The sequence below is a fragment of the Salvelinus namaycush genome, chromosome 20 (genome assembly GCF_016432855.1).
Source record: "Salvelinus namaycush isolate Seneca chromosome 20, SaNama_1.0, whole genome shotgun sequence".
Lineage (NCBI taxonomy): Eukaryota > Metazoa > Chordata > Actinopteri > Salmoniformes > Salmonidae > Salvelinus > Salvelinus namaycush.
Genome location: NC_052326.1, coordinates 21,130,684 through 21,143,264, shown reverse-complemented (window position 1 = coordinate 21,143,264; position 12,581 = coordinate 21,130,684). Strand labels below are relative to the sequence as shown.

The 12,581-nt window shown below is 41.7% G+C and overlaps 1 protein-coding gene across 1 annotated transcript in view; it reads right to left on the bottom strand.

Annotated features, from left to right (window-relative positions):
• Positions 1–12,581, bottom strand: part of LOC120064692 (membrane-associated guanylate kinase, WW and PDZ domain-containing protein 3-like) — a 143,770-nt gene that overhangs the window by 51,903 nt on the left and 79,286 nt on the right. The gene's annotated exons all lie outside the window — the stretch shown is intronic.

Below are 12,581 nucleotides of genomic sequence, written 5' to 3'. Positions count from 1 at the left end.
GAGAGGAGGATGGAGAGAAGAGAGAGAGAGGAGGGAGAGAGAGAGAGAGAGAGAGAGGGAGAGAGAGAGAGAGGAGGGAGAGAGAGAGAGAGAGAGAGAGAGAGGAGGGAGAGAGAGAGAGAGAGCAAGAGAGGAGGAGGGAGAGAGAGAGAGGGAGAGAGAGAGAGAAAGAGAGGAGGGAGAGAGAGAGAGAGAGAGAGGAGGGAGAGAGAGAGAGAGAGAGAGAGAGCAAGAGAGGAGGAGGGAGAGAGAGAGACAGAGAAAGGGAAAGAGCAGGAGGATGAGGAGGAGGAGGGACAATGTTTATCTTTATCATCTCAAGGTTAAGTATCCAATCTGCAAAGCTGGCATGTCCGCTCTTCACGGGCCACTCTTCAAGCCCCATAAACCCCACACTCGCCACACAATGCATTCACTACAGCACACCCAGTCCGTCCATCCTCCTCCCCTACCTGACACCTCACCGTGCTAAGCAGCCTGTGACAGACAGTTCGACACATCCATAGATCAATACTGATGAGAGTATGGAACACAGCAGTCAGTCAGTGTCCCAGAACCTCAAACACATGCAACAGGTTTTTTTATTACAACTACAAATCAGTTGTCACTATAGACAACACTGTCACTCTAAGTAGCTTGGTATTCCCCTGGTGTGCACGGGGAGCATACATACAATACAATCCCTTCAATAAGCAGAATCAATTAAAGCTGTATTAGCCTGTTAGGAACTGTTATTTATCTGAACAAATATCCAAAGGACTGACCAGGAGGGGTTTTGGAGGACAATGATTCATTTAATCAAGTGTGAGTGAACTTTCCCCAAAACCATGCAGCTCCACAACATAATCCTCTTTTCGTGAAACATTTCACACAGGATTAGCACCCGAGGGAGCCTGGCTGTAAAAAGAGAAGAGGGATGGATGCAGAGAGGGAGATAGAAAGGGAATGCAGTGGAAGAGCGGTAGAGATGGTATGTGTGCTGGGTGGGGAAGTGGTCAGAGGAGAGTATAAGGAAAAGGAGGGCTGTTCTGTCATGGCACTAACTATCTGATAGGAGAAGAGACAAGAGGAGATAAAATCACTGTGTAATGTTTACAAAACTTACAGCTTTAAGTGTAGATAACATTCACATTGGTGACTTGCAGGCTTGAATAAATGAGTCACACAAAATTAATCAAATACAGAATAAAGCATACTGTGTATCTGGATTAGAGACTTGGTGTTGCCCATAGTGGGTGAAAACACACTTTGGTGATGATATATTTTACCAACACAAATATGACTTTTCATGTTCCAAATTGTTCAGTGGGGTCTCTAACACATCCATTAACATAATATCCAAAATGGCGGATTTTGTAACCTAATACATCCAATAATAAGCACTGGTTCTGTTGACATAGAGGTTGCTTTTCTGGATTTAGTTTTGTTGCTTTCTGTGCTATTGCTCTGTCTGCGTGCTACGTGTTGCTTGTTCTACGTTGAAAAGAAAAAGAGAGCCGCACACTCTAGGAGCTCAGATGCAATAATTGAATAACCTAATATTGTCACGCCCTGATCTGTTTCACCTGTCCTTGTGATTGTCTCCACCCCCTCCAGTGTATTTATCCCTGTGTTTCCTGTCTCTCTGTGCCAGTTTGTCTTGTCAAGTCAACCAGTGTGTTTTTCCCCGCATGCCTGCTTTTCCTTATCTCTCTTTTTCTAGTCCTCCCGGTTTTGACCCTTCCCTGCCCTGACACTGAACCCGCCTGCCTGACCATACTGCCTGCCCTGACCTCGAGCCTGCCTGCCACTCTGTACCTCCTGGACTCTGACCTTGTTATGATCTTTTTGCCTGTCTATGACCATTCTCTTGCCTGCCCCTTGGATACTAATAAATATCAGAGACTCGAACCATCTGCCTCCCGTGTCTGCATCTGGGTCTCGCCCTGTGCCCTTAGAAATATCCAACGTTTCGACAGACAAGCGGTCTTCTATGTTGCTCTGCATGTGCTCACTGCTTATTGTTTGTTTATATTATTATTATTGTAATTGTTTTTAATAACGTTCCCAGGGACTGTGGATGAAAATTAGCCGGCTGGCTAAAACGGCACTTTTACTGAAACATTGATTCATGTGCACTGTCCCTGAAAAATACAAATAAACTCAAACTAAGGTGCAGGCTTCTCGTAACAACTTTTGAGGATTTTACATTTTGTCGTCGTCTTCCAAGTTGTTTCCACGGGTCGCAAAAAGAGAAATTAGCATCACACGAGCTGAATGAAATGTAAAAGGCTGTGAAAATAAAAAGCTTGGTATACACTCCGTGCTCCGTTGACATTTCACAGACATACGCCTGTTTTTGTGAGAAATCTTTGAAAAAGAATAGGAAATTTGAATTAATATAAAAAGCGTATACTAACATCTGAAAATACTACACGTCTCAGAATCAATATTAGTCACCTTAATTTGGGCCATCCTACAAGGGTTAAAACTCCAATACGGTTTATGATAGAGACATGAGGTTTGGTTTTCTAAGAGGCTTATCTACACAATTAACATGTTATTTTACCCATTGCTCACCCAAAAGTATGAGATCGCAGTAGTTTTTCTACATAGAGAACTAGAAAGTGTGATGACTATGTGCAGTATACATAGCATTCCTAAATTACAGTCAAAAATGGCTGTTGCTTGCAGCTCAGCTCCAGAAGGCCTGTCTCTGGCCCATAACACAACTTCGAATTTAAAGCTGAGCAGAGAGGCAGGTAGGCAGAAGTGTGACACTGCCAATAGGGGTGTGACACTGCCAATAGGGGTGTGTTGGGCTGGCTAGGCTGGGTGCTGGAGTCTTTGATTAAAGGCCTCCATCCCCAGCCTAATGCCTTTCCTGCCTTCCCCTGAATTATTCACTGGCTTTGTGGAGTGGGCTGGGGTGTGTACTGCATGCTACACGCCTGCTAAGTGTGTTAGCCTAAAAACATAATGCAATAAAGCTCAGCCATGCATAATGGATGGGATCCCAGGACCGCCGCCCGCCATGGGAGCAGGGATCAGGAGAGCTCAACGGCAATGTCGCCCAAAACATTGGCTTCCCATGTCGCACCCGATCTCCCTCCATCCAACTCTCCCTCCACCCACCCCTCCCTCCCTCCCTCCCTCCCTCCCTCCCTCCCTCCCTCCCTCCCTCCCTCCCTCCCTCCCTCCCTCCCTCCCTCCCTCAAACAGCTTAAAAAGCAACATCATTGGACAGCTACTCGTCAAAGTCAGCATTGTTTTTCTTCCTCTGCCTCCTTGCCTTCCTCATGACCACTATCTGTAAATGCACAGGGCCAAAGCAGTTTCTTCACCATATAGCATGCAGAGGCTACAGTAATCAGCCCTACTCTCATCTCAGCGGGCAGCATGCATCGCTGTCCCACCCCCCATCAAGGAAATGAGCCGTCTGAGGACTCTGTCACACAAACTTATTTTTCACCTCACAGTGTAGCCCAACAGTGGCTCCCTTTCCCACAGTCGAATTCACACTCTCTGTGTAGACATCACTGACATTACTGTAGGTTAGAGGACTACTAAACATAGACACGTCCAAGGGCATTGGACAGGTATATGGAATTGGTGGGAGAGCATTACATCTCCCAATCAATATGCGGCCAGTAGAACAGCTCCATCAGCAATTCATTTAGTCTGGCGGGGTGCCAGAGAGACGGTAAGCAGTGTTGCTGTGAATGCAGGGCCTGAGGGGTCTACAGTATGTAGGAGGTGGATGTTCCAAGCCTAGATGTGTTATATGCTGTGCCATTACAGCCTTATTCTAAAATATATATATTTTTAATCCTCATCAATCTACCATAATGACAAAGTGAAAAACAGGTACATTTTATGTACATTATTCATTCTAATCAAACAGGTTTTTTACATGGACGATACATTGGAGGTAATATAGGGCAAGTACTGGAAACAATAGAACACTATGAAAAATCTGGGAAACCAGGCCTGCTATTCATAGCTGACTTTGAAAAGGCTTTTGATAAAGTACGACTGGAGTTTATATATAAATGCCTGGAACATTTATATTTAGGAGAATCTCTTATAAAATGGGTTAAAATCATGTATACTAACCCTAGGTGTAAAATAGTAAATAATGGCTACTTCTCAGAAAGTTTAAACTGCCAAGAGGACTAAAACAAGGTTGTCCACTATCGGCATTTATATTTATTATGGCCATCGAAATGTTGGCTATTAAAATCAGATCCAAAAATAATATCAAGGGATTAGAAATCCAGAGCTTAAAAACAAAGGTGTCATTGTTCGCTGAAGATTCATGTTTTCTTTTAAATCCACAATTATAATCCCTCCACAGCCTCATAGAGGATCTAGATACCTTTTCAAAACCTCGCTGGATTACAACCAAATTATGATAAGTGCACTATATTACATATTGGATCACTAAAAATACAACCTTTACATTACCATGTAGTTTACCAATATAGGTCTGATGGTCATGTGGATATACTCAGTATTCATATCGTGAAATAAATCAATGATGTCATTCCAATACATTGTTATAGAAAGTTAGCAAAAATAGATAAGATCTTGCTACCATGGAAAGGTAAATACCTTTCTATTTGTGGAAAAATCACCCTGATTAACTCTTTAGTCATAGTAAGGTATCCCTATTTGCTTATGGTCCTGCCTACACCTAGCGAAACGTTTTTAAAATTATATGAAAAAAAAGTATTCCATTTTATTTGGAACGACAAGCCAGACATAATTAAATGGGCCTATTTATATAATGAATATTAATTTGGAGGGCAGAAATGATTAAATATGAAAGCATTAGACCTCTCAATAAAGGCTTCAGTCATACAAAAGTTATACTTAAATACGAACTGGTTCTCTACCAAATTAGTAAGAATGTCTCACCCTATGTTCAAGAAAGGCCTTTTTCCCTTTATTCAGATTACAATCTCTCACTTTCAGTTATTTGAAAAGGAAATCATCTCCCAAATATCGCTATTTTTAAAACAAGCCATAGAAAGTGAGTGCTCCTTATAGGACCAATGGTCCTTATAGGACACATCACTGCACTCTATACTACTGGTCATCTCTGTATACCCGTCGCAAGATCCACTGGTTGATGCTTATTTATAAAACCCTCTTAGATCTCATTCCCCCCTATCTGAGATACCTACTGCAGCCCTCATCCTCCACATACAACACCCGGTCTGCCAGTCACATTCTGTTAAAGGTCCCCAAAGCACACACATCCCTGGGTCGCTCCTCTTTTCAGTTCGCTGCAGCTAACGATTTGAATGAGCTGCAAAAAACACTCAAATTGGACCGTTTTATCTACATCTCCTCATTCAAAGACTCAATCATGGACACTCTTACTGACAGTTGTGGCTGCTTTGTTGTCTCTACCTTCTTGCCCTTTGTGCTGTTGTTTGTGCCCAATAATGTTTGTGCCATGTTTTGTGCTGCTACCATGTTATGCCGCTGCCATGTTGTGTTGCTGCCATGCTGTTGTCATGTTGTGTTGCTACCATGCTGTGTTTTCATGTGTTGCTGCCATGCTATGTTGTTGTCTTAGGTCTCTCATTATGTAGTGTTGTGGTGTCTCTCTTGTCGTGATGTGTTTTTCTCTATATTTTTATTTTAATTTTTATTATTAATCCCCCATCCCGGCAGGAGGCCTTTTGCCTCCCGGTAGACCGTCATTGTAATTAAGAATTTGTTCTTAACTGACTTGCCTAGTTCAATAAAAGTACAATTTATTTTTAAGTAAAAATAATAAAGTATACCAGTTTCATTTAAGGACCCAAAAATTGACCGCCGTGCCATGTAGATTGCAAAATAGTCAGAAAGAGATTTTTGAAGTACCGATTCCATGGAACATGGTTTGTGAACTGATATGCAAAACAACGCCGGATTCAAAACATAGAATTTTTCAATTTAAATGATTATACAAAATTCTTGCAACCAATAGAATGCTATTTATGTGGGGGATACTTCCTTCCCAGCTTTGCAGATTTTGTTGCGAAGAGGCAGAATCATTAGATCATTTATTTTGGTACTGTCCATATGTAGCATGTTTTTGGTCACAGGTCCAGGAATGGCTGACTAATTACAATATATACCCGGGGCTAACCCTGCAGATGGCATTATTGGGCGATCTGAAAAGTCATAGTCAATCAATCAATAATACTTTTAGCAAAAAAATTAATTTTCAATTTACAATCTGTAGAAACAATGAGAATAGAAAGGTTCAGAACTTTTTTGAAACATCACAGCACAGCTGAAACAGGCAGGTAGCCTAGTGGTTAGTGAGTTAGACTAGTAACCGAAAGATTGCAAGATCAAATCCCCAAGCTGACAAGGTAAGAATCTGCCGTTCTGCCCCTGAACAAAGCAGTTGATCCACTGTTCCAAGGCCGTCAATGAAAATAAGAATTTGTTCTTAACGGACTTGCCTAGTTAAATAAAGGTAAAATAAATATATGGCAAATAGAAATCCACTATGGATGGTGTTAAGAGATAGATGGGAGGGGTTGAATGGAGCTGAAGGTTGGGACTAATAACATCAAGATAACTAATTTAAAACATACTGTGCCTGTAAAACATATATAGGTTAAGACATTTTGCGAAAGAGCACAGTTTAAAAGATATGGCTAATAGAAATCAAACCGGATGGACATCAGAAATAGATGGGAGAGGTTGAGGGTAGAGGAAGGACAGGAGTAAAAACTAACAAAATAGAACTATTGTAAAATAGACTGTATCCATAAACTGTACAATACTGTTTTTTCTTTATTTTTAAAATGTTATACATTGTAGAATAATAGTGAAGACATCAAAACTATGAAAAACACATATGGAATCATGTAGTAAGCAAAAAAGCATTAAACAAATGAAAATATACTATATATTTGAGATTCTTCAAATAACCACCTGTAACATCTTCTCCTGCTCCTCCCCTCCAGCGTACGACTTCGGCAGAATACTAACCACCGGTCCTGGGATTCATCATTAAGCACACCTGGCACTCATCATTACATGCACCTGTTAATGATTATGATTCACACCTGGACTTCATTACCTTCATCATTTCCTCCCCTTTATATGTCATTCCCTTATGGTTTCTCACCAGTTGGTATTGTTCTTGTTTACCGGCGTGTAGCCTTATGGAATTGTCTCGTTACTGGTTATGTTGTTTTATTAAACGTTTCACCTGCACCTGCTTCCCGACATAAAGCTCCGTTACTACACCACCCTTTGCCTTGAGGACAACATTGCACACTCTTGACATTCTCTCAACCAGCTTCACCTGGAATGCTTTTCCAACAGTCTTGAAAAAGTTCCCACATATGCTGAGCACTTGTTGGCTGCTTTTCCTTCAGTCTGTGGTACGAATCATCCCAAACCAATTTGGTTTAGATCGGGGGATTGTGGAGGCCAGGTCATCTGACGCAGCAATCCATCCCTCTCCTTCTACGTCAAATAGCCATTACACAGCCTGGAGATGTGTTGGGTCATTGTCCTGTTGAAAAATAAATGATAGTCCCACAAAGCGCAAACCAGACGGGATGGCGTATTGCTGAAGAATGCTGTGTTAGCCATGCTGGTTAAGTGTGCCTTGAATTCTAAATAAATCACAGACAGTGTCACCAGCAAAGCACCCCCAAATCATAACACCTCCTCCGCAATGCTTTACGGTGAGAAAAACACATGCGGAGATCATTCATCATCGTTCATCATCGTTCACGTATCACAAAGACACGGCGGTTGGAACCAAAAATCTCCAATTTGGACTCCAGACCAAAGGACACATTTCCACCGGTCTAATGTCCATTGCTTGTTAATTGAAATGCATTCCAGGTTACTACCTTATGAAGCTGGTTGAGAGAATGCCAAGAGTGTGCAAAGCTGTCATAAAGGCAAAGGGTGGCTATTTGAAGAATCTCAAATATAAAATATATTTTCATTTGTTTAACACTTTTTTGATTACTACATTATTCCATGTGTTATTTCATAGTTTTGATGTCTTCACTATTATTCTACAATGTAGAAAATTGTAAAAATAAAGAAAAACCCTTGAATGAGTAGGTGTTCTAAAACTTTTGACCAGTAGTATATATAGTCTGTAAAAGCTGGAAATACAGGCCTAAGCGTTGTTGTTCACTGGTTTGCGCCTATTGGGGGAGGGGTGGTAGGGTTGGAGGGTAATAAAGGAGATATATATTTTTCTTAAAGATATGTATATATGTATGTATATGTATTTATATGTGTGTATGTGTATATATATGTGTATGTACAGTTGAAGTCTGAAGTTTACATACACCTTAGCCAAATACATTTAAACTCAGTTTTCACAATTCCTGACATTTAATCCTAGTAACAATTCCCTGTCTTAGGTCAGTTAGGATCACCACTTTATTTTAAGAATGTGAAATGTCAGAATAATAATAGAGAGAATTATTTATTTCATCACATTCCCAGTGGGTCAGAAGTTTACATACACTCAATTAGTATTTGGTAGCATTGCCTTTAAATTGTTTAACTTGGGTCAAATGTTTCAGGTAGCCTTCCACAAGCATCCCACAATAAGCTGGGAAATTTTTGGCCCATTCCTCCTGACAGAGCTGGTGTAACTGAGTCAGGTTAGTAGGCCTCCTTGTTCGCACATGCTTTTTCAGTTCTGCCCACACATTTTCTATGGGATTTGAGGTCAGGGCTTTGTGATGATCACTCCAATACCTTGACTTTGTTGTCCTTAAGCCATTTTGCCATAACTTTGGACGTTTGCTTGGGGTCATGGTCCATTTGGAAGACTCATTTGCGACCAAGCTTTAACTTCCTGACTGATGTCTTGAGATGTTGCTTCAATATATCCACATAGTTTTCCTCCCTCATGATGCCATCTATTTTGTGAAGTGCACCAGTCCCTCCTGCAGCAAAGCACCCCCACGACATGATGCTGCCATCCCCGTGCTTCACAGTTCTATTTATGTTTCATCAGACCAGACTTTTTCTCCAAAAAGTACGATCTTTGTCCCCATGTGCAGTTGCAAACCGTAGTCTGGCTTTTTATGGTGGTTTTGGAGCAGTGGCTTCTTCCTGAGCGGCCTTTCAGGTTATGTCGATACAGGACTCGTTTTACTGTGAATATAGATACTTCTGTACCTGTTTCCTCCAGCATCTTCACAAGGTCCTTTGCTGTTGCTGTTGATTGGAGGTCTACAATTTTTTTCTGAGGTCTTGGCTGATTTCTTCTGATTTTGCCATGATGTCAAGCAAAGAGGCACTGAGTTTGAAGGTAGGCCTTGAAATACATTCACAGGTACACCTCCGATTGACTCAAACAATGTCTATCAGAAGCTTCTAAAACCATGACATAATTTTCTGGAACTTTCCAAGCTGTTTAAAGGCACAGTCAACTTAGTGTATTTAAACTTCTGACCCACTGGAATTGTGATACAGTGAATTATAACTGAAATAATCTGTCTGTAAACAATTGTTGGAAAAATTACTTGTGTCATGCACATAGTAGATGTCCTAACCGACTTGTCAAAACTATAGTTTGTTAACAAGAAATTTGTGCAGTGGTTGAAAAACAAGTTTTAATGACTCCAACCTAAGTGTATGTAAACTTCTGACTTCAACTGTATGTGTAGTATGTATATATTTGCAAAAAATATATGGGGAATTGGAAGTGATGCAGACAATTACATTGATGGAATCTACAATATTAAAGCTGATCTACCCCCCCCCCCCCCAAAAAAAAAGAATCTGATCCACCAATCAGACGGAAGCCACTCCTCAATAAAAGGCACATGTTAGCCTGCTTGGAGTTTGCCAAAAGGCACCTAAAGGTCTATCAGACCATGAGAAACAAGACTCTCTGGTCTGATGAAACCAAGATTGAACTCTTTGGCCTGAATGCCAAGCGTCACGTCTGGAGGAAACCTGGCACCATCCCTACGGTGAAGCATGGTGGTGGCAACATCATGCTGTTGCAATGTTTTTCAGTGGCAGGGACTGGGAGACTAGTCAGGATCGAGGGATGGATGAACGGAGCAAAGTTCAGATCCTTGATGAAAACCTGCTCCAGAACACTCAGGACCTCAGACAGGGGCGAAGATTTACCTTACAACAGGACAATGACCCTAAGCACACAGCCAAGACAACGCAGGAGTGGCTTTGGGACAAGTCTCTGAATGTCCTTCAGTGGCCCAGCCAGAGCCTGGACTTGAACCCGATCGAACATCTCTGAAGAGATCTGAAAATAGCTGTGCAGTGTGTCCATCCAACCTGACAGAGCTTGAGAGGATCTGCAGAGAAGAATGGAAGAAACTCCACAAATGCAGGTGTGCCAAGCTTGTAGCGTCATACCCAGAAGACTCAAGGCTGTAATCGCTGCCAAAGGTGCTTCAACAAAGTACTGAGTAAAGGGTCTGAAAACTGTTTGTACTTGGTCATTATGGGGTATTGTGTATTGATTGATGAGGAAAAAAATCTATGTATTCTGTCTTGGAATAAGGCTGTAATGTAACAAAATGTGGAAAAAGTCAAGGGATCTGAACTATTTACAGTAAATATTGAATAAACTAACTAAAGCCTAGCAAAATGCTACTGAGCATGCATGATACCGATGATGAGACCAATTTCTCCAAGTTATGGACACATGACACCACATGTCTGTAGAGTGTCAAAACACAATTAAGCACAAACAAAAAATAACTACAGTGACACAATCCATTCCTTGTGCAGTACTGGCTGAAACTCTGCCGGGCTTGGAAGCTTTTTAACTTGCGGAATTATGTTCCTCTGCAACCCATCTTCCAGTATTTAGTCTGACAATGCTCTGCTAAGAGGAGTAGCTGTTGGCATTATAGTACACTAGCCCTTCACTATACTGTAACTGGCTGGCTGCGAAAACGACTTTCCTTGGAATAACCCATCGTCTACACTCGACTCAACTCCATAAAAATGTCTCCTCTATTCATTTGAAGAGAGGCCAAATAAACAAGGTCAGTCTTTCAATGGCTGCCTTACCATTGATTTCACTGTAAGAAAACTTCCACTGGTCCCAGATATAAACATAAGAAGGAAAGTGGTGGCAATTATTCAACACAAAGGAAGTAAAGCTTAAAACAAATATCCCAGACCCCTCCTGTGTATTTGTCAGAAGTATAAATAAAAGGGAAAATTGGCCGCCGACGCATGTTCCCCAGCAGGGTTTGAGACAAAACAGTGCTCTTTAAACAAGAGGAAATGTGTACATATTGAGCAACAGTTTATGGCAACAAGAAAAAGTAAGAAATCAACTGGCAACATGTGTGTCGAGAAAAATAAAAAACAAGCGGAGGGTCAGTGGTAGATGAGTGTTGAGTGGGCACGCGCGTGTCAGCTCTGCGTTGGTGATACGCAGACAGATGGGGTGCCATTCACGTCTGCTGTTAAAGCCTGTGGGCACCAATGTGATGCCAGTCTGGGGCCGAGGGGTATACCAGTCACACGGAGACATGGTGGAGTGTGTGAGCGTTTGTGTGTACATTATGTGTGTTTGTGTGTGGGTATGTCTGTGTACATTTGTGCGTGTGTGTCCACCTGGGGGAGTCATGGCCTGCGAGAGGAGAGGGCTGTCACATCCTGTCTGAACAAGGACCTAGTGCCCTGGGAAAAACAGCCTCCGGGGAATTAACCATGTCATGGATTAGCAAATATTTACCCAACCTTCTGCCCTATCACCAATCCTATTTGAATAAAACATTAGAGCTTTCATTGGTACTCCATGCTTATCTGTTCGTTTTCAATGTTTAAAGAGGTTGACATTCAGCCTGGCATCATGTCAGAAGTGAATTCTAATTAAAGTGTATTGGGATAGAAGATTTAGTGAAATGATAAGAGAAATGTCTCTGGCCGGGGGACAGGTGCAGCGGTCAAACCAATTGGCCTATGATAATTGAGCTGCGATACACTCTTGACCCTCCAGTCTGGAGAAAAACAAGGCCCAGTGAGAATGTCCTTCTGGCATTGTTTACTGAGCTCATTTAAAGGATCTGTCTGGTCAATAAGACAATGAGAGGCAGGGTCAAAATATAATAGACAGACAGGGTGAGGGGGGAAAGCGAGAGAGCGAAAGAGAGAATGCATCTCAATACTGTACGTGATACATCCCATGTATGTATCTTCTCAGGATTAGTGTAATTCTCTACAGTTCCATGACACAGCGTCCAGCATCCCTACTCTGAGACAAACAGCAAGCTCAAACCGCCTTTTTTTATTATCATCTCTGACAGCAGCATGCATCTCTATGGCTCTCTAGCTCTGAACCATGGAGTCTTTGCCAGACAGCTGCATTCTGGGAGCCCCCCTCACACCTGTGCTTTAAAATGAGCACCACCCGCCACTGATTAATCAGTTTAATTTAGATTGTTATTAGTGTAATTATTAGTGTTATTAGTGTAACCTATAAGAAATACATCCTAGGTTAGGAAGATATGGGGTAGTCATATGTCTGTGGTTGCCTGCCTGCCTGCCTGGGGGTTTACGCATCATTGCACCACTTTAAATGTTTGGACAGCTGAGCTGGAATGAGCTGGGAG